Source organism: Rhinolophus hipposideros, assembly GCF_964194185.1.
Source record: "Rhinolophus hipposideros genome assembly, chromosome: 25".
NCBI classification, from domain to species: domain Eukaryota; kingdom Metazoa; phylum Chordata; class Mammalia; order Chiroptera; family Rhinolophidae; genus Rhinolophus; species Rhinolophus hipposideros.
In genome coordinates, this window is record NC_138071.1 from 26,345,101 (window position 1) to 26,369,155 (window position 24,055).

General features: G+C 44.7%; 1 long non-coding RNA gene across 1 annotated transcript; it reads right to left on the bottom strand.

Moving 5' to 3' along the window:
- Window positions 1-958: 958 nt before the first annotated feature.
- LOC308492938 lies at window positions 959-23,111 on the bottom strand. Its single transcript, XR_013992589.1, has 5 exons — window positions 22,746-23,111; window positions 20,277-20,374; window positions 13,564-13,715; window positions 12,825-12,972; window positions 959-3,105 (listed from the first exon to the last, which is right to left on the bottom strand). It is a non-coding gene; the product is annotated as an uncharacterized lncRNA (long non-coding RNA).
- Between the last annotated feature and the right edge of the window lie 944 nt (window positions 23,112-24,055).

The following is a 24,055-nucleotide window of genomic DNA, read 5'->3' on the forward strand; positions in this document are numbered from 1 at the left end:
CCGAGTTTCCAACAGTCCTCATTTCAAACATGCTGAACACGAATCAAAGTCCTCCCAAACCTGTATTTCAACAACTGAATCGAGGCAATGTCCGTAACAGCCAAAGTATATAAATCACAAAAGCATGAAACCCACCCCGTTGGGGCACCTGCTAAGCTATTTTTAGACCGCAGCTACATCTGCAGTATATCATTTGAGGTCTACCTGAATATGTATTTTGGTAAAATGGTAAATGATAAATTAAAAATTGCAATTTTATGCATCAGAATATCACCATAACAATGAATTTCTAGGAGAAAAAAAATCTTAATTTTCTTGGAAAGGAAATTCGTTGTTATAATTTTATTATTAAAAACGTAATCAATAGAATTTTAAAGTTTGACTTTAATGCAAGAACAGTAATTTCACTGCTGGATATTTCCATGGCCATTAAACAGGGATATTTGCATTACTGAATAAGATACTTTCAACTGAGCTTCATGGGGCAACAAGGCTAGTTCTGCCAATATACTAATGGTAATATCGCTACCATTAATTAAAGGTTCCTTTCTATTAGGAACTTATTACTAAGACTTTTCTCTTTCTGAATTCTTGGTCTTGAAAATTTTTTGGATGGTGATGGCATTTCATTGAAGCAATTTCGCTGACTGAAGTTCTGCGCTCCATTTCAAGAAGATGCATGATATTTTCGGAAGTAGATTTAAGATCATATTTTTGGTTTCACTTATATTTTTGGTTTCCAATTTCTAATATTTTTGTCTGTCCTTGCTGCTATACACAATCACTAGAGAAAAATATGTCCTTAAAGTTTGGATTATAAATGTGGCAATGGAACAATTGGTTTTCAAGTTAAGAAAATAACTGAAGTTTCCACCTGCATCTTTGCTTTCCTTGTATGCACACCAATTTCAGCATCTTACCTGGAGTAGAATCAAAGGGAAATCTTTTCAGCAGAAATCATGTACGCACAGCAATTTATTCAGCAAGTTTCAACAAACAAACTGCTTTCTATGCAAGAAACTGTTTGGTAGTAAGTCTTGCTACATAATGTTCTCTGGAAAATACAAAATTAAGGCCTTCTTTATTCTATAAGCCTTTGAAGGACATTATAGGTGCTGTTCCATCTTGTTCAAATATTTGGTATATGTACATGAGAAGACAATTTCATACTCACTTGTGTATCATATAATTTGTTATTGGCTGAAGAAAAATTGTGGAAGTGGTCTATAATCTCTGCTTGCAGCCAATTATATTCTATTAAATCTTTTTAAAGCTATAACCATTTCTGAATATAAAACTAAAGGGTGTAAACAAATTATAGTATGCTTGTGCTCATAACCTTCACTGTATTTATTCCATAGTCAATGGAACAAATTCATGCATTTCTCTTTACTGATTTTACAATCCATAAAGTATTTCTTGAAGTCTGATTCACTACATGTGTGAGACCCAGGAATCTTTCATCAAGTAAGGAAAGTGGAAATATGGTGGCACTAATCATTAATCCTCTGTGTTGTCAAACCTAAAAAATTAAGGCTGATTCTTCATGTCCAAATGTCACATGTACCATATCCTGTGGTAGCATATCTAATAATTTCATTAACCTTTTTGTACACAGCAAAATATAAATCAGGACAAAGTTTTTAGGAATATTTTCTAAAAGAAATCAATATTTAGAATTCACAGCTTGGGCACATCTCAAAAATCCTTTTTCTTCAACTGGTGAAAATGGTTATCAGTCTATAGCAATGATTTTTTACAAGTTTTAAAAAATATTAGCCTTCACAAATCCCAGACCACGAGGCATAGTTTTATCAAAAGCATTCTTGCAAAGTTCATTGTTTAGAGAGAACAAATTTATTTTGGGTGTCTCATTTTATCTACACTTTCAAGTATTCCCCCATGTTCTCTATATATTTTTAATCATGTCTCAAACTTGATTTTTCACGGGTTGTATGTGTTTTTTTTGTCCCTGTGAAATATTGAGGTAGCCATGTTGACATTCTGCTTTTAATTTGTCTTCCTAATATGTGAAAAATTACCCAATAGGGCTTTTCTTTTTAAGTTTCACAGACTAAATGGAATTAAATAATTAACCATAATTTTCTGAAGACTTTTAGTTAGTGTTATGAATGCAAGTGCACCAAATAATTCTACAGTAATTAGAATTATGATATAATCTAATCTTCATTATTTTGCCCTGTGCTAATATTTATATTTTTATAAACATCTGTAGGCTCAAAAATGACATAATGTTGTTTTTAAAGTTATCTGGATAACATTCTTCCAATATTTGCATTAACTGTTAATATATTTATTTGAAAATTCTCATATATTACATAGAATCAACACCTTCCATAATCCTCAATAATTACTGTAGCATTTTAGTTTTGCAATGCTAAAAATACAATAACATATACTTCAATCGACTGTTAACATTTCAACATATAAAGTACATCATCAATTTCCAAGTGATTATTATCCACCTACGCTTAAATTATGGATGTTATTTTTAATTATTTACATGTTTTTATATTTATATGATGTAAATAGGTTGAAATTATTTTGTATTTTTACTGCCAATAGCCACTGAAATTCTGAGGTTGACACATTTACTTTTCCTGTTTGTCTTTCTCCATTCACATTTATTATTCTTTTTCTGTGCTTTGCTTCCCAGGTCTCTCAGCCTCAGATTGTCTAGTATGCTAACAGGAACCTCTTTCTCCCTACCTGGAAGTTTCCTTGGTTCTCTTCTCTCAAGTCCTAATCTTGGTCCTGCATTATTTCCCTACGAACTACTAAGCATAAAGTCAGCATATTAGGCAAAAATCATCTATAGTCAAAATTACCTTGAACATCTATTAACTTGCTCCAATAGTATACTATACGTGGTTTTATACAACTCTGTACAGCAATTCTTATATACACTGATGTTTCAGATAAGGTTTCAAGGGTCCAAATGACTTGCTTGGTGTCATAAACATGGCAGATGATGGTAGAAACAATATCCAAACCCAGGTCATTCTCACTCTAAAACTCCAGCTCTTTCCACCGTAGCTGGCTTCCTGTTGGGTAACAACTTCCTGAAGTCAGCCAGAAAGAACTCTGGGGAAAACAGAGATGTTTAAAGTTGGTTAGTGATGACCTAAAACAAGATTCTTGTGGAGCCATTTAGGGAAATACCTTCCTTACTCGAGGAGAACAGAGCCACTGACCTGGTGTGGATGGCTTAGGAAGTAAGCAGAATCTTACGAAAAAGCTGCATCCATGACTATTCATGATTTCTTGTCTTCTGAAAGCATGAAACACACACCCAGAGGTCCAGCTGCCATTTACACACCAAGTGGGTAACACTTGATAATGTCCCTCAGGTGGCTCGCCTTTCTGCTCCCTTGGGAATATCATGTGAGTGTCCAGTAAAAAACATTGTAAACCCAGAAACTTAATTTGGCTGAAAACTGCAATCACTCAAGCAAAAAACATGCCCCCAACTTGGAAGACCCAGTAGCAGCTTAACAAGAAGAACAGCCACTGGCCACAACAGTGGACACGTGGAGCAAACACTGACTGACTCGCTCGTTGGCAGCAGGCAGGGGAGGGGGCCCTGGAGAAACGTGAGCCACCAAGTAGGTCTGTGAGCCCTGCAGACACTCAGAGGAATGGGCTTCCGTGGCTTTGAAGGCTCATGAACACTAGTTAGGGGCCTAGAACGAACTTCACTGTGATAAAACACAGGCTGTCCAAGCAGTACAAGTGGATGTTAGAATAATAAGAACCACTTACTGTAAGTTGAGAGGGAAGTAAATGGCATTAAAATGTTCTAAGAGGCGTGTGTTACCCAGAAGGAGGGTGAAGTTACTGGTTAACCATAGGCTTTGAAAAATGACTACGCATATGGAGTTTCCAGTATAACCCCTAAAATGGGAAAAACAGCATTTATATTTTTCAAATTGGCAGGGGAAAATAATGACATAATGAAAATCTCAATCAATCGAACAAAAATGGAATGAGGAAATAAAAACAAATAAGTGATACAAGTTGAAAGCACAAAATAAGGTAACAGATTTGAATACAAATACATCAGCAATTACGTTAAAAGTAAATAAATTAAATGCCTCAGGTTAAAAAATTAAAAAGACAAAGATTGTCATGCTGAGTTAAGACAACTAACCAACTAGTATATTCTATTTACAAAAGACACATCTGAAACACAGGCTTGATATCTAAACCCAATAAGGGCAGTATAAAAAATGTATAGGCCATTCTTACTCATAACATAGGCACAGAATTAACTAAATTATGATCAAACTGATTCCACAAATATATAAAAATGATAGAACTTCATGACTAAGTTGGATTTATTATCTGGAACGCAAAGTGTGTTTCATTTTACAAAAAGCAGTAAATGTGATTCACCATGCTAATAAACTAAAGGAGAAAGCTCATATGATTATTTCAATAGATACACAAAAGGTGTTTACATAAAGTTTCACATAATCTATGATAAAAAATTTTTTGCAAACTAAAAAATAGAAGAAAATTCGTTAATTGGATAAAGACCATTTACAAACAGTCTTGTCCACAACATGGACTTAATGGTGAAATACACGTCGAAAGCTTCTGTTAGAAATCAGAACGACACAAGAAAGCCACTGTCAACACCTTTACTCAATGTTATACTGGAGGTGCCAGCTAGTACAATAGGGAAAGGCAATGAAATATATACGGAGTAGAAAGAAGTAAATAAAAAGTCTACATTTTTTAGATGACGTTATGATATACGCATTAGGAAATCCAAAAGAATCACAAACAAATTAGGAGAATTAATGAGTGTCGAGGGAGACTACTACCACAGACCCCGCATTTCCTTACCCCCTTTAGCCTGGCAAAACCACAACCTTTAAAATGATACCCAAGAAATCATGCAAATTTTAAAAGTCTAAGTTAATGAATATCTTTATCTTCCTCCCCAATTACATAAACACTTTCACTGTTATCACCCCATTTCTTATATGTTATTGTTAACCAGTGTTTCAGTTCTATCTTTAAAAAAAACTTTATAATTGGACGTTAATATTGTGTTACATGGTCAACGATTTTAAACTTACTTACATCTCTTACAATTTCTTTGTTAAACTTTCCTTCTTGTATCTCCCACTTCCCATGTGGGCTCATTTTACTTTACAGTTTCCTAGTGAGTGTATTTAGTTTTCCTAGTGAGTGTCTCTCGGAGGAAAGCTCTCAGCGTTGTCTGTTCCTGCAGAACAGTTTGGCTGGAAGACAATTCAGAGCTGACTTCTGTCCTCTCAGCACATGGAATGTGTCATCCCACTACCTTCTGGCTTCCTTCGCACCTGTGCAGTCGCCCGCAGTCCAACCATTGTTCCTTTGGAGGTCATCGCAGAATTCTCTCTGGCGACCTTCAGAAGACACAGGCCTCACCCCCAGCCAGGAGATCAAGTTCACATTGGAGAGCACGCACGGGGGCCAGGTGAGGCTTCAGCAAGAAGAGAGGGCACGGGAAGTCCTTCACCACCTCTAGTGAGGAGAGTGCTAGGGGGCACCCAGATTTGAACTGGGGACCTCTTGATCTGCAGGCAAATGCTCTGTCCCTGAAGAGTCCCCCCTGCCACACCAGTAAGGCCCGAGAAACCCCCTTTCCCTGTGCAGACACACGCAGAGCTCCTGCCGCTGCCCCTCCAGCGTGGGTGGGCTGAGTTCCCAGACCTGCTCAGCCGCTGACTCATCCCAGCATTAGAAGGAACGGCTTCCCTCCTCCCCCAGCTCCACGACCTCTCCGCCTGCAGGCCCCGGCGGAGGGCAGTGACCTGGGGAGCATCCCGACAGCTGGAAGGGCCTGCTGTCACATCCGTATTGCGGGTTTTGTGCGAGCACCTGGAAACAGAGACTCAATGCCCGATGGCCCGGCCAGGCACGCAGCACCTCAGGGCGAGGACACACGTGGGCTGGATGCGGATCAGAGCCCCGTCCGACGCCACAGCCGAGGGTGCTGCTGGTCCTCCCCTGGGCGCCAAATCTTCGTGTGTCCAACCTGTTAACTGCTGGGTGAGATGAGCCATCTGAAGAAATGGCTGAAGAAGTGACAGTCTATGGGCCCAAGCCCACCTCTCTGTGCTCTGCTCTGTGATCTGGGTCTCTGTGAACCACGCTTCTCCTCTGCCAGGTGGCTTCCTGGTAGGTCCTGCCAGTGGGCTCCACAGGGATGGAAGGTTGGAGCAGGAAGAAGCACTTGCTCCCGCCGGCCTGCGCCGGCTTCCTGTCAGTGTCACCTGGCAGTGACAGTCCATTCCAGTAGCAACAGTGCTGCCGTGTTCAGTTTGCTGCTCACAGCCCGGCCTCATCACGACTCTTGAGGGACACTAGCGTCTCCTGAGAGATCTGAGTCGCCGATCCACAGAGATACTCCACACGCTTGTACGATTTAACACGTTTGTCCCCTTGTGTTTGTCCCCCAGGCCCTGGAGTGGTGGCTGCTGCTACAGAAACTACTTCTGTGATACATAGTCTTCCCTTTCAGCCCATTCAGGTCTAATTCCTGGTTCTTATGGGTTGAATTGTGTCCCCTAAAGGATACGTTGAAGTCCTAGCCCTCAGTGTCCAGGAACGTGTCCTTATTTGGAGAGGGTCTTCAAAGACGGAATTAAGATGAGGTCACCATGGGGTAGGGTGTGCCCTTAATCCCATATGACCTGGGTTTTTGTAAGAAGTGGAAAGACACGCAGGAGGGGACAGCCACGAGAAGACAGGCAGAGACTGGAGTGCCAAGGATTGCCAGCAAACAGTGGAAGCTGGAAAGAGGCAAGGAAGGACCTTCTAGAGCCTTCAGAGAGAGCGTGGCCCTGCTGACACCTTGATTTCCGAATCTGGCCTCCAGAGATGTAAGACTCGAGTTTTCTGTTGATTATGTCACCCACTCTGTGGCACTTTGGTACAGACGCTGCAGGAAACTGATGCACTGGTTAACAGTTGTTTCTGTTAAATTCTGTTACATTAACCGGTGTAGTTTTCCTCTCTGGACTGCACCCTGGAAGACAATGAACTTGGCCTCCTAGGGGAGACCACCATTGGTGTCCCGGGAAACAGACCCTCAGAGAGGGTGTTGGGGATGGATTTGGTCTTGTCCTTGGTCCCAGTGCCTGACGGGATCCGGCATCAGAAGAGATGGTCGTCAGTGTGCTGTTCCGTGGGCTCCAGCCAGCCTCCTCCTGTCAGGGGACCAGAGCATGGTCTCCATGGAACTGGTTTTGTCAGTTCAGCTGAAGGAGGAAAAGAGGGCTCCTGAAGGGGGCACCTGGATTTGAACCAGGGATCTCTTGATCTGCAGTCAAATGCTCTACCCCTGAGCTATACCCCCTCTTACTGCCGAGAGTGTATAATTAATAAACTTCTTTACAGTTCCTCTCACACACAGGCTACGGGCTGTGGTTCAGCAGAGAGCTGCTAGTCCTGTTCTACCGTACACGCATGCCTTACGTCATAACTACCATCCTTTTCTAAGACGGCACCATCCCTTGTTGGCACCTCTTGCCGTCACTGCAGTCTCCATCTGAGCCCACAAAGTCTGGACCTGCCTGGACATCAGGCAGAAGATGAAGCGCAGAGGCGAGGGGCTGCTTCCTGCGCAAGGACCAGAGCGGACAGGGCCTGCTCTCAGGGGAGATCACTTTCAAACAACACACAGTCTGGGAGCAAGACGACCTCCTCTCCCAGCTCCCCTCCAACGTCTGCATCTGTTTAAGGCGTTTGAACTGCAGTTTTTATCTCAGTTCTCTGTCTTGTGTATCCAGCCATCACTGCTCACTTCTGGTCTTTCCTTTAGCCATCGCCTCCCATCCTTGCCGACATCAACTTTCTAAACTTTTTCTTTCTCGGGACTTCTCTCATCACCAAATCGCTGTCTATCTTGTGCTTCCCCAAAGGGCTCCAGAGGCTTGGTTGATTTTAGGGGAGGTGTGTCAGTATCAATGGCAGAAGTTACATATTGTGCCAGAACAAGTCCCCAAATGTAGCAGCTTCAAATGATAAATCTTTGTTACATCTTGCAGTTTCAGAGTTTCCGGAACCTGGGGATGGCTTTGCTGGGTGGTTCTGGTTCAGGGTCTCTCATGAGGTTGCAGATAAAACGTCAGTGGGGGCTGCTCATCTGAAGGTTTGACTGGCGCTGGAGGAAGCATTCTAAGGTCTGAACCCTCACAGGGCTGTGGGAACGAGGACTCAGTTCCTCATTGGCTGTTGGCAGGAGGCTTGTCACATGGGCCTCTTTTCTAGGCTGCTTGATGCATTCCCGTGACATGGCAACGCCCCCACCCCACCCCGCAGCGTTAATCTCATTTACAAACACCCTCACACACACAGCCAGAGCAGTGTTTGAGCAAATATCTGGGCACCCTGTGGCCCGGTCAAGTTAACACATAAAATCAACCATCACAGGTAGTAAGCGTATATTTAGGTTGGTAAGAACTTGCCAAGCTGTTTCCCAGAATGGCTGTACCATTTTACATTCCTACCTGCATTATATGAGTAATCAGGTTTTTGTATCCTCACCAGCATTTGGTGTTATCACCTTTTTTATTTCAGTCATGCTGATTAAGTGTGGTGACAACTCATTGTGGTTTTAATTTGTGTTTCCCTAATGGTGATGATGTGGGCATCCTTTCAAATGCTCATTTGTCCTCTCTGTATCCTCTTGGGTGAAATGTCTGTTCAGGTCTGTTTCCCATTTTCTAATTGGACATTTTGTTGAATTTTGACTGTTCTTTACGTATCTAGATACAAGACCCCTTTTTATACTTTTACATTCATATTTGAGTATCCATAAACAGTATTCAGTATTGTTCTAGGTGAGTTTTTAAAACCCAAATGACCGAACATGTAGGTCTGCATCTGAAATTCTTTTGCACATGACATCGTCTTTTTGAGAGCTATTTGTGGCATCTGGCACGCTGGACTTGTAGGGTACAGAGGTAATAAGAAAAGCAACCTCATCTTGCCACTCTTTGCTGTCCCTTTAAATTTCTCGGTGAAATATTTCTCTTGCCCCATGTAACAGAAAGCCCCATGGTTGCAGTCTGGACTCAGTAATTAAAATGTCCAGTTCCATGTAGTAATTAATACTCTGAAAATGATTTCAGCCTCTCTCCGCCTGGAAGTGGGAGAGTTGGGACATGGTCCTTCCTAACTCTTTCCCCCCCATGCATTCATTCCTAGCATTTAGAGTGAGGAGAAGGAAGGCTACGGGGACAGCAGAAGGAGAGGAAGAAAGCTCGTGCTTTTTTTCTCCTGCAGATGAGTACTGCAGTAAGAGATTTCCTTTCTCTGGACTGGCAAGTGTTTGAAATTATTCCTGGGGCGTCTCCAGGGGATTCCTCGGAGGCCTCCATCAGGAACATTCGACTGCTCCTGTTACCTGGCAAACCATTTTTCCCCTGGCTTCCTGGGACCTGTGTCACACAGCTCTCCATTAGTGTCCATGACCCATCCTCTTGAGCAGAGTTTGGCATTGCTCCAATTGGCTCTCAGGAAACACTCACATCGTACCTGTCGGTTCCAGAGAGTTGCCTGGCCCCTCTCCACCTGCAGAGCTGACAGCCAAGGCTCATCCTGGTGCTGGACACACGTCAGTGCAAACCCCAACTCCGGGGCACGTGACCAAGCTCTATAGCAGACTCCGTGAAGCCCCTTCCTAACCTAGGCTTGAGGTGAGGGGAGAACACCCCAACTCTTCCTTTTCAGAATAGTGGTACTGAGAACACGGTCTGCCAGAAAAGGAATCCTCACCAATATTCTGATCTCCAGCAACCAGACCCTCTTATACCCTCTTGGTGGGTGAGAAATCTGGCTGTCAGACGTGACTTTGAGATTTCCGCAGGGCATTCGGTCCCACTCCTGCCTGTTTTAACTTGGACTTAGTTGAACCTTCCTTTAACTGCCTTATTTTATTACATCCTAGGAGTTCAGAAAGTCTTTTTTATCTATTCCACTATTAATGGACATACTAGGAATGGACATACTAGGAATGCTTCCTATTTTTTGCAAACTAACAATGGTTGTGCAATGAACTTCTCTGTGCAGTCTCCCGATGCACTTGTGCTAGTTTCTCAAGGGGATGGATATACCCGGAAATGAAATTCCTGGGTTGTACGCATACTTTTCATTTCATGGTGATAGTTTTATGGAATTTTTGTATTTACTTTACTATTTTTAGTGTCAAAATTTTCTCCGTCGTGAGTGTACCAATTACACTCCCATTGGGAGCAAAAGAAAATACCATTTCCCCTCAGCAACTCTCAATCTAGCTAAACCTCCACATAGCCAAAGTTAGAGAGGGGAGTGAAAATCGTACCTGTTTGTTTCACTTAATTCTCATTTCCCTGTTTTCTAACAAAGTTCAGCTTCTTTTCATATGTTTATCTTATTAATAACCCCTTCTGTGAATTGCTTATTTTGTCTGCCATTTTTCAGTTAAATATTTTTTTTCTGATTGCTCTATAGGAACTCTTATTTTTTAAATAATTTAAAAATTTTAAATTGTGGTAAAAAACTCATAAAATGTATCACAGTAGTCATTTTTCAATGGACAGTTCAGTACTGTTAAGTATATTCCCATCGTTGTGCATCAGTTCTGCATAATTGTTTCATCCTTATATCCTGGTAGAAATCCATTTTCCATCATATGTGTTTCATAACTCAGAGTCTCTTGTTTAAGGAATTTTTTGGCATACGAAAATTTAAGTTTTGATGTAAGCAAATTTATCTTTTGTAGTTGTGATTTGGGGGTTGTGTTCACATAGTCCTTCCCTAGGCCACATTATATATATATATTATAGACTGAATGTTTCTGTCACTCCCAAATTAATATGTTGAAACCTAACCCCTAATGCGATGGTATTTGGAGGTTGGGCCTTTGGGAGGTGATTAGGTCATGAGGATGAAACCCTCATGAATGGGATTAAGTACCCATATAAAACAGGCCCAAAAGAGCTCTTATCCCTTCTGCCACACAAGAATGCAGCAAGAAGACAGCTATCTATGAAGCAGGGAGCGGGTCCTCACCAGACACAGAATGTGCCAGCACCTGGATCTTAAGACTTTCCAACTTCCAGACTGTGAGAAACACATTTCATTGCATAAGCCACCCAGTCTATGGTATTCTGTTTTTTGTAAAAACGATAAAACATGGCCCATATCTAGGGCCATTATGTTGTATAATCTAGGTACTATGTAATTGGTGGAGCTGTGCAACGTGCAACCTGTGAGACATGGCTGCCCTGACAATAACCATCGTCTCTAACGTAGCACCTATAAAGACCTGTCACATAAATGCCTGCTGTTTTTCAGAGCTGATAGAGCATTTTACTTAGTTGATGAACTATGTCTCACTTCTGTTTGATTACCAGGAAGCTCAGAGATAAGTTTTGTATTCAGCACCAGTAGCTTCTCCTAACCTGGGTTCTTGAGAATAATTATTTACCTCCTTTCCTAAATGTTCAGGCCCAGCCTTTTTCCTTCAATTTTAAAAATTGTGGTAAAGTACACATAACATTAAACACATGATCTTAACCATTTTAAGTGTATAGTTAGTGGTATTTAGTATATTCATAATCTTGTACAACCATCACCACCATCCATCTCCAGAACTTTTTGATTTTCCCAAACTGTCTCCCTAAATCAGTAACTCTTCATTCACCTTCAGCCCCTGGTACCCATCGCTCTTTCTGTCTCTATGATTTTGACTCCCTCATATAAGCCAGCCCTTGACTTTTCATACTTGCTCGATTGGTTGGACTTTTATTGCAAACTGCCTCAGATCCTAGTTTTTTGAAGCAAGCTTGGTATAAACAAATAAAATCAGGATGGTAATAATTAGGCACCAGGGAAACACAATGAAAGCCTAGGACAGACTGCCTCTATCCCTCCAGCAAAGGAGTATGGCTGAGGAGGTAAAAATGAAACACATGAGCAATGTCAGAAGAGGGACACTTAAGTCTCTACCACTTTGTTGGAAATTTAGATTCCAGGAGGCTGGGCCTGCCGGATAACAAGGAGCTATACTTCTACTGGAATAAAAGCCAAACGACACAGGGGGCACCTGGATTTGAACCAGGGACCTCTTGATCTGCAGTCAAATGCTCTACCCCTGAGCTATACCCCCAGACACTTTATCCCCTTAGTAATTTCATGATTGCAGCCTTTCCCAAGCTTTGCTGTCAGCATTGTGTGTCTCCCTGGGGAGCTGCCTGAATGGGTGCTCTGGGCACCCACCTTCACACCTGTCAGAAGCTGCCCCCTTTCCTCAGTCTATGCACCTATGTTCACCTGAGCAGAGTATTTCTCATCCCCTCCATTATGATTATGATTATGATTATTAATTATTACTGGGTATAGGAAGAATTTTGCTCATTCTCTTAATATCTAAGATGCTTTCTTTTTTCTTTTCTCCATCGCCCACTCTCTGTTTTGGTTTCCTTTCCTGGGGCCACAGCCTGGGACCTATTATAGGCTCTTGGCAACATGCCTTACCCCAGGGGAGGCACCTGGCCAAGAAGGCTGCAGCTCCACCTTTTTGGAGAAAGGGGAGTGGGCAAGGATAAACTCAGATGTCAGCATATCTAGAGGGTCTGGGATTGAGCACCAAGCCTACTTTTCTGCTAGACCTCCAGGAGCCCCTGGTTTACAGTAACACATTTCCTAATATTGAACCATTGTGGCATTTGTTTGAGCCTTTCTTGGTGATGTTGTACTATACTATTGGATAAGATTTTCTACTATTTAATTTAGATTATTCTGAAGTGAGATTGGCCTACCCAGATAGAGGAGGACGGTTCTTCAGTCAAGGGGATGCAGATAGCTGAGCCGCAGCTAGAACTTCCATGCAAGTTCTTGAGGTCCATTTGTAGGAGAAGGTAGGCTCGTCAAGCTTCCAAGACTCTGCACATGACAGTCTGCTTTTCTCTAAAAAAAAAAAGAGTTAAGAGTGTTGGCAAGTGGATGACTGTTTTCCAGGATTATAAACAACACTTCAGTGAACAGGAACATACATCTTTGCCCAGTCTCAGAACGTCCCTAGGATTGATTCCTAAAAGAGGAAATACCAGGCTCCAAGGACATCGCTCCGTCCCATGGCTCTGAGCAGCCATTCTCGGTGGTTTGCATGTGCTCACCCTTCACTTCCTCCCCCTACGGTCCTGCCAGATGACAACATTCACTCTGCCCCTCACTGAATACTAAGGATCGGCTTCAGAAATGCATCCAGAAATCCTGAACTGGCAGAACCATGAAGGTGTGGAACCTTGGCTCCCAGATCCGCAGCCCCAGACCCTGAATTTGTTAATGCAACCTGATTTGACCAGGCTCTCGAAACCTCCCTAATGAGACGCTCAAAGTCGGCTATGTAATAAGCCAGCGGGCCCTCCAGGTTACCTAGGAAAACACATCAGCCATCAGAAGGTTGCTTAGGGAGGCTGCAACCAGAGCAAAAGGAAACTTCTAGTAATTGTTCCTGCTCCAAAGTACCGTCCGTTCTCTAGAGGGCAGAGCACTCACGTCCACCAGGCTGGGCACCTCAGTGTCCTCGGCTCACCCCACCGGAGCGCCCAGTCCTGTCACACCATCTCCCGAACATGTGCTTCCCTCCTCCTCCATCTGGCGTCTTGGCTCCGTGACCAGCTCCGTGTATGCAAATCGCAGTCCGCCAACTGAGGGGGAGAAGACAGGGAACTCACTTTTTCTACAAAACAGCTTGATCTCCGTTTTGTGTCCCATCCTGCTTAATGGCAGAAATTGAATGACTCGATCTTGGGCTGCCCCCCCGCTTTGCCCCATGTTGCAGCTGAGTTCTGAAGGGGCTTTCAGGGGGCTGTGGCATTGGGGGGTGGGCCTCTGTCCCTGCACATAATCTTCATCACAGTGGGAGAGCTCACGCTGGTGCCCCCTGCATGTCCTCCTCAGTTTCCTGGCACCGCTGGCCATGCCCATGTAGCACTGGCATGTCTCATGCGGCTCTCTCAGGCTGGGATAGTTTTCTGCTCTGGCGACAACCTCTAGTCCCTGAATCCCCCAGCACTCAGACTGTTGAATGTGACAGCTGAGCACTGACAATTTGCATTTTGCAGGGTCACCCCTTCCCTGTGGTGTTAAAGGCAGAAGACCCACCTGGCTGGATGGAGGAGGGCTGGACAGCAGCCCTAAAAGGCAGGAAGACCATCTCCATTCTAACCCACCGCACCTGGACTACAGGAAGACCCAGCTCCCTGCTGGTCTCTCCAGTTCCCCTCCATGATCCTGTTATTCTCCATCATTCCCAGAAGCGCTAGCAGGGACCTTCCTACAACTCAGGACTGAATACCTCCATGAATTGTCTCCTTTTGTCTGTACATAAACCCTATGAGATAGGTACAATTATCATCCCCATTTACAGAGACAGAAACTAAAGCTTAGAGAAATCCAGTACCCCAGACAGTCTAACTCCAGAGTTAAAATTTGTGACCCTATCGCAAGAATTCTTTCTAAGACACAGATGGAACCGGGTCGCTGCCTGCGTGGCAGTACAGATAAAACACCAGCCAGTTCCTCACTGTCTGATTTCCCTTCTGAAATATTCAGGAGATAACAGCTCATCACACATTGCTTTAGGCTAGTAGGTTATGGCATGAGTAATTAGGTTGTAGCTCCCTCTTACTGCCATTCCTCTGGAGAAGTCGCTTAAGTGTTCCTGCTCACAAACACGTCTCTCCCTGTCACTCTGATGGCCATTCCCACCCACTGCCTGTTGATTCTGGTTTCACTTTCCACAGGGTGGTGGTATCTTCAAGATTCAGGGTATCACCATCCCAAATATAAAAAGTGTGGGAGGGTCCTCGGAGAAGCTGGAGGTAAACACTTTCTCCCCAAATCTCTGGGCAAAATGAGCCTTGAAGCCAACCGCTCAGGCAGGAGCCCCAATGGCCTAACAGCAGCATAGCTGCTGCCCACCTAGGCGTCCGTCATTCGTCACTGTCACGGGTCCTGCGTTGCTAGTGATACTGGTCATGCTGATGTGCAGAAACCATGGTGACGGGTGCTATGAGTGCGCGTCTTTGTTTCTCCTTCCTTGTCAGCAAAGTTCCATTTGAAAATGTCAGCCTGTCTCCATGGTGCTAAGACAAATAAGGAGAAGTTTGCACCTTAAACACACCAATTCGGCTTATTAATGTAAGATGCAGAACCAGACAAAACAGTGTTTTTTTAATTGGGAAGCATAGTTTTCTTCTGTTGTCTATAAAAATATTAATCTATGACAAAGGAATCATAGATTAAATAAAAGGAACTTTTATTATGGAAAATCTCAAATATATACAAAAGTAGTGGTATCCATTATCTAGTATATTGGTCAGGGTTCTCCAGAGAAATAGAACAATTATATATATATACATAATTTTATATAACCAATTATATACATAAATGCATATAACTATATGTGATTTTATATAACCAATTAGGTATATTTATATAACTATATATATATATATAGAGAGAGAGAGAGAGAGACAGAGAGAGAGAGAGAGAGAGAGAGAGAGAGAGAGAGAGAGAGAGATTGGTTTATTATAATGAATCGGCTCACGTAATTATGGAGGCTGAGAAATCCCATGGTATGCCATCTGCAAACTACAGACTCAGGAAAGCTGGTGGTGCGGTTCCAGTCAGAGCCTGGACCAGTGAGGGCTTTTAAAAAACTACATCATAATGAGAACGAGAGAGCCGATGATATAAACTCTAGTCTGAGCAGGAGAAGACCAGTGTCTCAGCTCAGGCAGACAGGCAGAGGGTGAATCTCCCCTCCTTGACCTTTTTGTTCTATTCAGCCCCTTAGTGAACTGGATAACACCCACCAGCCTTGGGGAGGGCAATCCGTTTTGCTTACATTTCATTGATTCAAATGCTAATCTCACCTAGAAATACACTCAAAAATAATGTTGAACCAAGTATCTGTGTGCCCTATGACCCAGTCAACTAGACACACACAATTAACCATCATACTCACCTTTGACAATTTTCAACATGGCCAAGCTTGTTAGATCTAGAGGCCTGATCAAATTCAGGTTCAAGTTTTTGGCAAGAAGAGGCCAGTGGAAGTATTGTGTTCCTCCTTTGTGGAAGGATGCTCATCATGTCTGCTTGTTCCACTTTTTGTGAAATTAAGATGAACTAGTATGTTGGGGTATTGCTAATCTCATTATAAATTTGCCCATCAAACACTCATCTCGTAGTTTGAGCATTCATTGGTGATACTTACTTACATTCATTACTTCATTAAGAGATGCAAATTGTTTTATTCTAATTCTCTAACTCTATTAGCTCAAATTTTTTATTAGGAAAAATTTCGTTTATCAACTATTTAGTTCTGTTGGAATATAGTGCATACAGAAGGTGTAGGACGAATGCTTGATTCTTTCTTTTTATTTATGAATTTTCAGAATAATAAATTAATGCCTTAGTACCCTTCAAATTTGACCAGTGAGGGCTTTTAAAAAAATACATCGTAATGAATGAATGGATTTTTTAAATGCACGTTGTCTGTGTTTCGATCAATTATTCTCATTCTCCTTTTGGATCCTCAAATTGTCCCACCTTTGGTTAGTGGGAGCCTGTTCAGTTTGGCTGCTGTGTCCATTTAACATGACTCTAGTGGTCTTTGAGAGATTCCTTGTTTTCTGTATGGTGTGAACGTGTGTTGGCACAAGCAAAGTGAAACTGCCAGGCTGGGCGGTCTGCCTGTAAGCAGGCATGAAGCTAGTCTCAGAAATGGACTTGTATTTGTCTGTAGGTGGAAGGAGGTGAGTCTCACTTGAGAAGTATTGGCTGGAGCCTCCAGGACGGGAAGGACAGGTCCAGGTTATGCAGGAGGCTGACTCCCAACAGAACACAGTCTGGGGGGAGGATTCCTGCAGAACCGGGAAGTGCCCTGGTGGAAGTCCGGGGCTCAGCCCTGAGGGAGTGAAGACCCATGGGAACTGCATGCATTGATGTGGCTCTGGCAGAGGTGGGCGAGGAGTGGGCCTCAGCGCCCATCACAGACTGCCCAGACTCGAGATTCTGGCAAAACACAGCAGAAAGGGGGAAGACAGATCCTACAGACCCATGCTCTTGGTGGGTGAGGCCTCATTTGATTATTTTTAAATTTTCCATTGTATTTTTAAAAGATAAATACTGAACTCACAGAAGTCACGATACAATGTTCTAAAGGTATACATAGCATGCAGTTGGAAGTAACCGTCCCTCCCCTCCGTAGGTGAATGGGTAAATACATTGTGATACATCTAGACAATGGAGTATTATTCAGCAGAAAAGAAATGAGCAAACAAGCCATGAAAAGACACGGTAGAAACTTAAATGCATATTATTAAGTGAAAGAAGCCAATCTAAAAAGGGGTAAATATTGTATGACATTCTGACAAAGGCAACTATGCGACATTCTAGAAAAGGCAAAACTATGGAGACAGTAAAAAGATCAGTGGTTGCCTGAGGTTTGGGGGTTGGGGGAGAAAAATAGAGCACAAAGGATTTTTCGGGGCAGTGAAAATACTCTGTACGATACTATTATGATGGATACCTGTCAATATGCATTTGTCCAAACCCACAGAATGTACAACACTAAGAGTGAACCCTAATGTCAGCTGTAGACTTTGGGTGATTGTGATGTGTCTCTGGAGGTTCATCCATTGTAACAAATGTACCCGTCTGGTGAGGGTGCTGATAATGGGGGAAGCTGCGCATGTGTGGGGAGCAGGGAGTTATGGGAAAGCTCTGTCCCTTCCTCTCAATTTTGCTGTGAATCTAAAACAAAACAAACAAAATTGTAAGAATAAATAAATAAATGTAAAGAATAAAATGGGGGGGGAAATGCAGGGAAAATTCTTCCTCTCGCTCATCTAAAAAGCCTCCCCTGCAGGAAACCGTGTTGACAGTTTCTTATATATTCTTCCATAGACAGTCTGTACATGTGAGTAACTAATGCATCAGCTTTCCCTGATGCTATAAACACAGACGGTAACATAACGTACGTGCCTGTACTGCATGCTCTTTTCATCTATTTTAACTTTATACAAAAAAGGCAGCACTAGCCTTCCCAGTGCCACGAGAAGTGCCATCCCAAGGTAAAGGCAGGGATACAGACACTCAGAGTCCCCCTGATGCTGTAACACAGGGTACCCTGTGCTGTACCCCAACAGGGTAAAGGGAAATTTGGGATAACTATGGGGGGACCCCGACTTTGAACCAGGGACCTGTTCATCTGCAGTTAAATGCTCTACCCCTGAGCTCTACCCCTTCCTGGGACAAATAGGCCTCCTCTCTCAGGACTCCCCATTTGGGGAGCCACACCCGAGACACCTTTCATAATTATAAGACCTAATGTTTATTGAGCACTTATAATGTGCTAGATAAACTGTTCTAAGAGCTTCATAGATATATGATTTTAAAAATTATCTGTGGTAGTACTATCTCTATCTCTACTTCCACCATCATCACCATCCTTATCATGGATGACAGTGACACAGGAATTGAAGTGACTTGCTCCAAATCATAAAAAGTGGGTGACGGAATCAAGAGTTACATGACCGGGCCGGCCCAGTGGCTCAGGCGGTTAGCGCTCCATGCTGCTAACTCCGAAGGCTGCCGGTTCGATTCCCACATGGGCCATAAGACTCCACTATGATTGTGGTGATCCTCCTGCAATGTATACATAGATGAAATCCGTACGTTGTGCACCTTAAACTTCTACAATGTTGTATGCCAATGATATGACCTAAAACTGGACAAAATGTTGAATAAAAATGAAGTACAAAGAAACCACTCAAGTCTAGTTCACACACCCATCACCACACAGTTACAATTCTCTTCCTTGTGATGAGAACGTTGAGGGTCTTAGCAACTTTCAAATGTACAACAGAGTATCAACTACAATCACCAGGCTGCTCATCAGCTCCCAGGACTTATTAATCGTAGAGCTGCCTTGGTTTCCTCTTTTGTCAAGTGGGGACTACGGTGCTTCTTGTGAGGATGAAATAAGAATGCGAAGACCTCTCTCTCCACAGGGGATACAGTCAGGAGGTGAGAGGACCGAGGTACAGGGGGACAGGGTGGGTCCTACATTCAGTCTAGAGGAGATGCTGGACCTACAGACGACATCAGGGAAGAGCCAGGAAACCTCAAAAAAGTGGCACACAGGGGGCGCCCGGATTTGAACCGGGGACCTGTCGATCTGCAGTCAAATGCTCTACCCCTGAGCTACACCCCCACACACGAACTAATTCTCAGTCGTACCTTTATATTCATACAACCACACCCACACCCTATAAACGACCCAGTTGCTGCATCTTTGGTTTCATGTCCCACTGTCACTCCAAGTTGGCCTTTCTACTCTGAACCCCAACCCACTTTCTTCCTCAAGTTTGGTGAATTGATGATTTGGTCACAATCTTTTGCCCACAGCCAGAGACAACAAGGGTCCAGGGACCCTTTCATGACCTAGATGAGAAAACCCAGGCCTCTTGAGCCCTTTCCCCAGGCCGAGCTCTGGGTCTGAGAGCCCGACCCACCTCGTTTACTCTGTCAGTCACCCTCCATCTCACTTTACTTTATCCATCCTTCTCTCGTTCTGCCTTCTTTCTCCTTTTATTTGCCATCTGTCTTTCTTCTTCCTGCTGGGTCACTCATGGCCTGCTCCCTAACGTCTCTCCTCTCCTAACCCCCCAGACTTTTTAGTCCTTTATCTAATTCAAGTGTTGTCTTTTTCAAACTAACTCCTTACCTGAGATGTAAATGGAAGACAGGTCTAGTAAATAAAAGGTGGACCATTTGTTTCCAAAAACAAAATAGATGACAAAAGCTAAGAAAGCTGTGAAAATAACTTTGGTCTTAGTAAATATTACAACATCTACTAAAACACAAGTCCGAAAACAGCACCAGGACAGAACTTGAAATCTAGACCTGGGGTACATCATAGGACACTAGGGGTGCCAAAAAAATGTCTCCAAGGGGACACTTTGGTCAGCGTTGCTCAAGCAGTAGTTTACCATGATCAGAAGTGTCTGGACGCTGATGGGAACCACTCTGAGCACCTCTTGTCATTGCAGAAGTCAGACGTGACTTGTATTCATCTTTTGTTATTGGTATATATTGAGTATTACAATTTTAATACAGTTTTCCTTTCTTAAAATGTGTACACATTTTTGGCACCCTCTGTATACATAGATTTAAAATAATCACAACCTACCTACCTGTTGGGCTGTCCCTGCCAGTGGCCTGATGGCATCACAGTTCCTCTCGCAGATACACTTAAATTGGCATTATTTGCTCCACAGCGTAAAGGCAAGGACTGAAAAATAAATAGGGGGATTGGGGCTCATGGGTGACTTCTTAAACTTTCTTCTTTGTACTCCTCCACAGTCTCCACAATTTCTGCATAAAATGTGTTACTTTAAAAAAATCAGACAAACCAATAAATGCTACGAAGTCATGCATATTCCGTTCTAGTAATTGCAAGCACTATCATTTCCTATTGACATAGCAAATAATTGCTTTAAGACAAAAAGAATCGATGGAATGCTAATTTGAGAAACATGCATTATAATTTACATACAACTCATTCAAGCTTTTATAGGAATAATTATTTCCATTTTGCAGGTGAGGACACAGCCTCGTAGCTTCATCTGCCATCTCATCCCCCTCCACGTGAGGATGTGCGTCAATCTAAGGTACTAATAATGGCTCGGGTAAGTTGAGTGCTTACTATGTTGGAGGCACTGTGTGTACCTCTTCCCATTCAATCCTCCCCAAGAACTCCTTGAAGTGTGTGAAAAGGTCTCCCAGGAAGTAGCTAAGATGACCCCCATTTCATAGATGAAGAAACAGAGACTCAGAGGGGTCCAGTCACTTTCATTCAGTGATTCAACAAACAGGAAACATCACTGCATCCCAAATTCTATTCTAGGCACTGAGGACTCAGCAGGGAACAAGGCAAACAAACACGGTCCTGCCCTCAGGGAGCTTCTATTCCCAGCGGTGTCAGGTGACAGACAAGCAAATAAAAACGCAAACGAGATCATCACAGATACTGAAAACACTAGAGGAAGATAAAGCAGGGTGATGTGATGGAAGATGAGGGGGGGGTGTGTGAGATAGGGTGGTTCCAGGCTGTGGGTACAATGACTGCCAAGTCCCAAAGGCGTGAACTAGCTTGGCAGCACCATGGAGCATAAACAGTGCCAGTATGGCTGCAGCAAAGGGACAGAGAGCAGGACAGATCTGAGTGGTGGTCAGTGAGGTGGGTGTTATTTCATGTGCCCCGCTAGGGAAGGGTGGGGCCTGGATTGACCTTACACAGAGGCCACCACCTTCCTGATGGGCTCTCCGCAGTGGACTTGACCCAGGACCTGTCACTTCCGGCCTGTTCTGCGGTGACAGGCTTCCCGGCTCAGTCTGTGAGCCCCTTTGACCACACATCGACGTTTGTTATTGTTCATCCAGTCTGTCCGGTTCCTGCCCTGGTGGTGGTGACTTTTTAGCAATGCGCCACACACGAGTGTGACGCACTGTCACTCAGGTACTTTTCCAGTTACTATTGTGATGAGTGCTATGAGCCCACAGAACAGGGCAGAATGACCCTAGTGGGGTTCAGGAGAGGCAGTCACATTGCCACAACACGTTGCAGGTGGAAGGGAAGTTAATTAGGAGATGAGTGGCCCAGGAGGCCCAGGCAGCATGGGCGGAAACTGAACCAGAAGAGCCGAGATAAGGCCAGGGGGCTGGAGTCGGGGAGACAGCCTCTTGTGGGCTGAATAATGTCTTTCCCAAATTCATGTCCTTCCAGAAACCTCTGAATGCGACCTTACTGGGAAATAGGCTCATTGCAGACTTAAGGAGCTAAATTAGGATGCGGTCTTACTGGAGTAAGACTGTGTGACTGTTGTCCTTACATAAGAGACACAGCGACAGAGACACACAAGGAGAAGGCCACGTGACAACTGACAATGGAGGCAGACACTGGAGCGATGGGATGCCGAAGAATGCTGGCCAACCTCGAGGAGCTGGGCGAGAGGCGGGGTACAGATTCTCCCTGACAGTCTCTAGTGAGAACCAACGTTAACGGCACCCTGATTTTGGACTTCTAGCCAATACATTTCTGTTGTATCGGCCACCCGCTTTGTGGTACTTGGCGACGGCAGCCCTAGGAAACAAACTAATAGACGAATACACAGCCCAAGACGGGGCTTAACCCTTAGGGCGTCAAGCAAGAGAGGACCATGATCAAATGTGCATTTTCAAAGGGTATCTCGGGCTGCCCAAGGTTCCCAAAGCATTCAAATACATTCAGTGTCAGGCCCCACAATACGGCCTTGGCCACAGTTCTCATGCCACCGCCGGCCTGGTCATCACTCACAAGGAACCACAAAGTGACTTCCCAGGCTCCACGTGGCCTGTCCCCCTAAGAGATGGCCTCCCCAGTTCTCACCCCTGCCTGCAGGTACCCCCCTACGTCCTGCAGAGAACAAGCGCAAACTGGGGGACGTTCTGGAGGCTGGTTTGGCAACATGCATCAACAGCTTTCAAACCAAACCCAAAAAAGTCCATACTCTTTGACAGGGCAATTCCACCTCTTGGAAATAACTAGACAAATCCCTGAAAACGTTTTAGGAACCAAAAAAGGTCCCCCCCCATCCTCAGAGCGCTTCTCAAGGTCCACCCACCTCCACGTGGTGTAAGTACATCTGCCACTAGCGTCGCTGACTTGAGCTTCAGAGGAGTGGGTACAACGAAACGCTGCCCGAGGGAGGGTTTTATAAAGGCGGCCGCTCGGGTCAATTCGGGGGCCACCCCTTCCTCCCCGGTCCCCGCGCCCCCAGGGGCTCCTGTGCACCCTTCTCCTCCGCAGTGGCTTTTGCCTCCGGGTGGGGCACGTGTCAGCTCGGGCGCACCCCGCGGCCCGCCCTGCGTGTTTGCCCCGCCCGGGTCCCAGCCCCGGAGCCGGGCCACCGCTCGGCCCACTGCGGGGGGTCGGGGACGGCCCCTTCCCGGGCGCGCGACGACGGCCCCGCGCAACCACCGAGAGGCCCGCGGTCCTAGAGCGGCCGCGGGCGGCCGGGTGCGGCGCGGGCCTCCGCGAGTCCCGGGGGCGCCGGCAGGGGGCAGCGTGGCCCGGCGGCCCCACGTGGCGAGGGCGCCTGAAGCCGTCCCCCCGTGGAGGCTCGGGCCAAACAATTCAAAACAATGCAAGTCATTACAAATTAAATTCACAAAAGACAGCTACATTTATTTACCATGTAAATCTATACACCTATAGCGATGCATTTTTAAAATTGAATCGTCTACTGTATGTCCCCATTTCACTCGGGCCCAGACTTGGAGGGGGTTGATGGAGTCTCAGGCAGGAAGAGAGGGAGCCGGGAGGCCAGCGAGGGAGGCTGAGGACCGGTACCCTGCCGTCCCCTGCGGGAGGCAGGACCTACCTCTGCGGGACCCCAGGGCCATTCCTCAAGGCGTTGGGGGCCTGGGATGGGGTGCAGCCGCTGCCCGGGGGTCTCGACGCCTCTCTGTTGTGTTATATGTGTTTGCATACGCCGCTGCTGTGGAGAGCAGCAAGGCAGAGCAGAGCGACTTAAAACGAGAGAAAGCCTGTACAAACAGGAGTGCCAATGTGACAGCTCACAGCCAGCACAGGAAGGGTGGGAGGGCTGCCTGGATGCCACCTATGGCGCTAGCTCCCTGCAGTCTAGCTTGGCTGCCTGCCCACCGGCCCATGGACCCCTTACCAGGGGACTGGGTGACCTTCCTTCAAAGGCAGGGCAGCCCAGAGGATTTCTGTCATCACCCCACGCCCCCTGCGATTGTGGTAAGAGGATTTGGTAGAGAGCTGGAGGCTCTACCCGATATTTGGGCTGGAATATCAGAGGAAATAAAACACGTTTATTATATCTTAGCTTTTGGATTAGCTTTAGTGAAGAAAGTCACCGGTATTCCAGCGGGGCAGAGATTTGGGGTTGTAAAACCCCCTATGTTT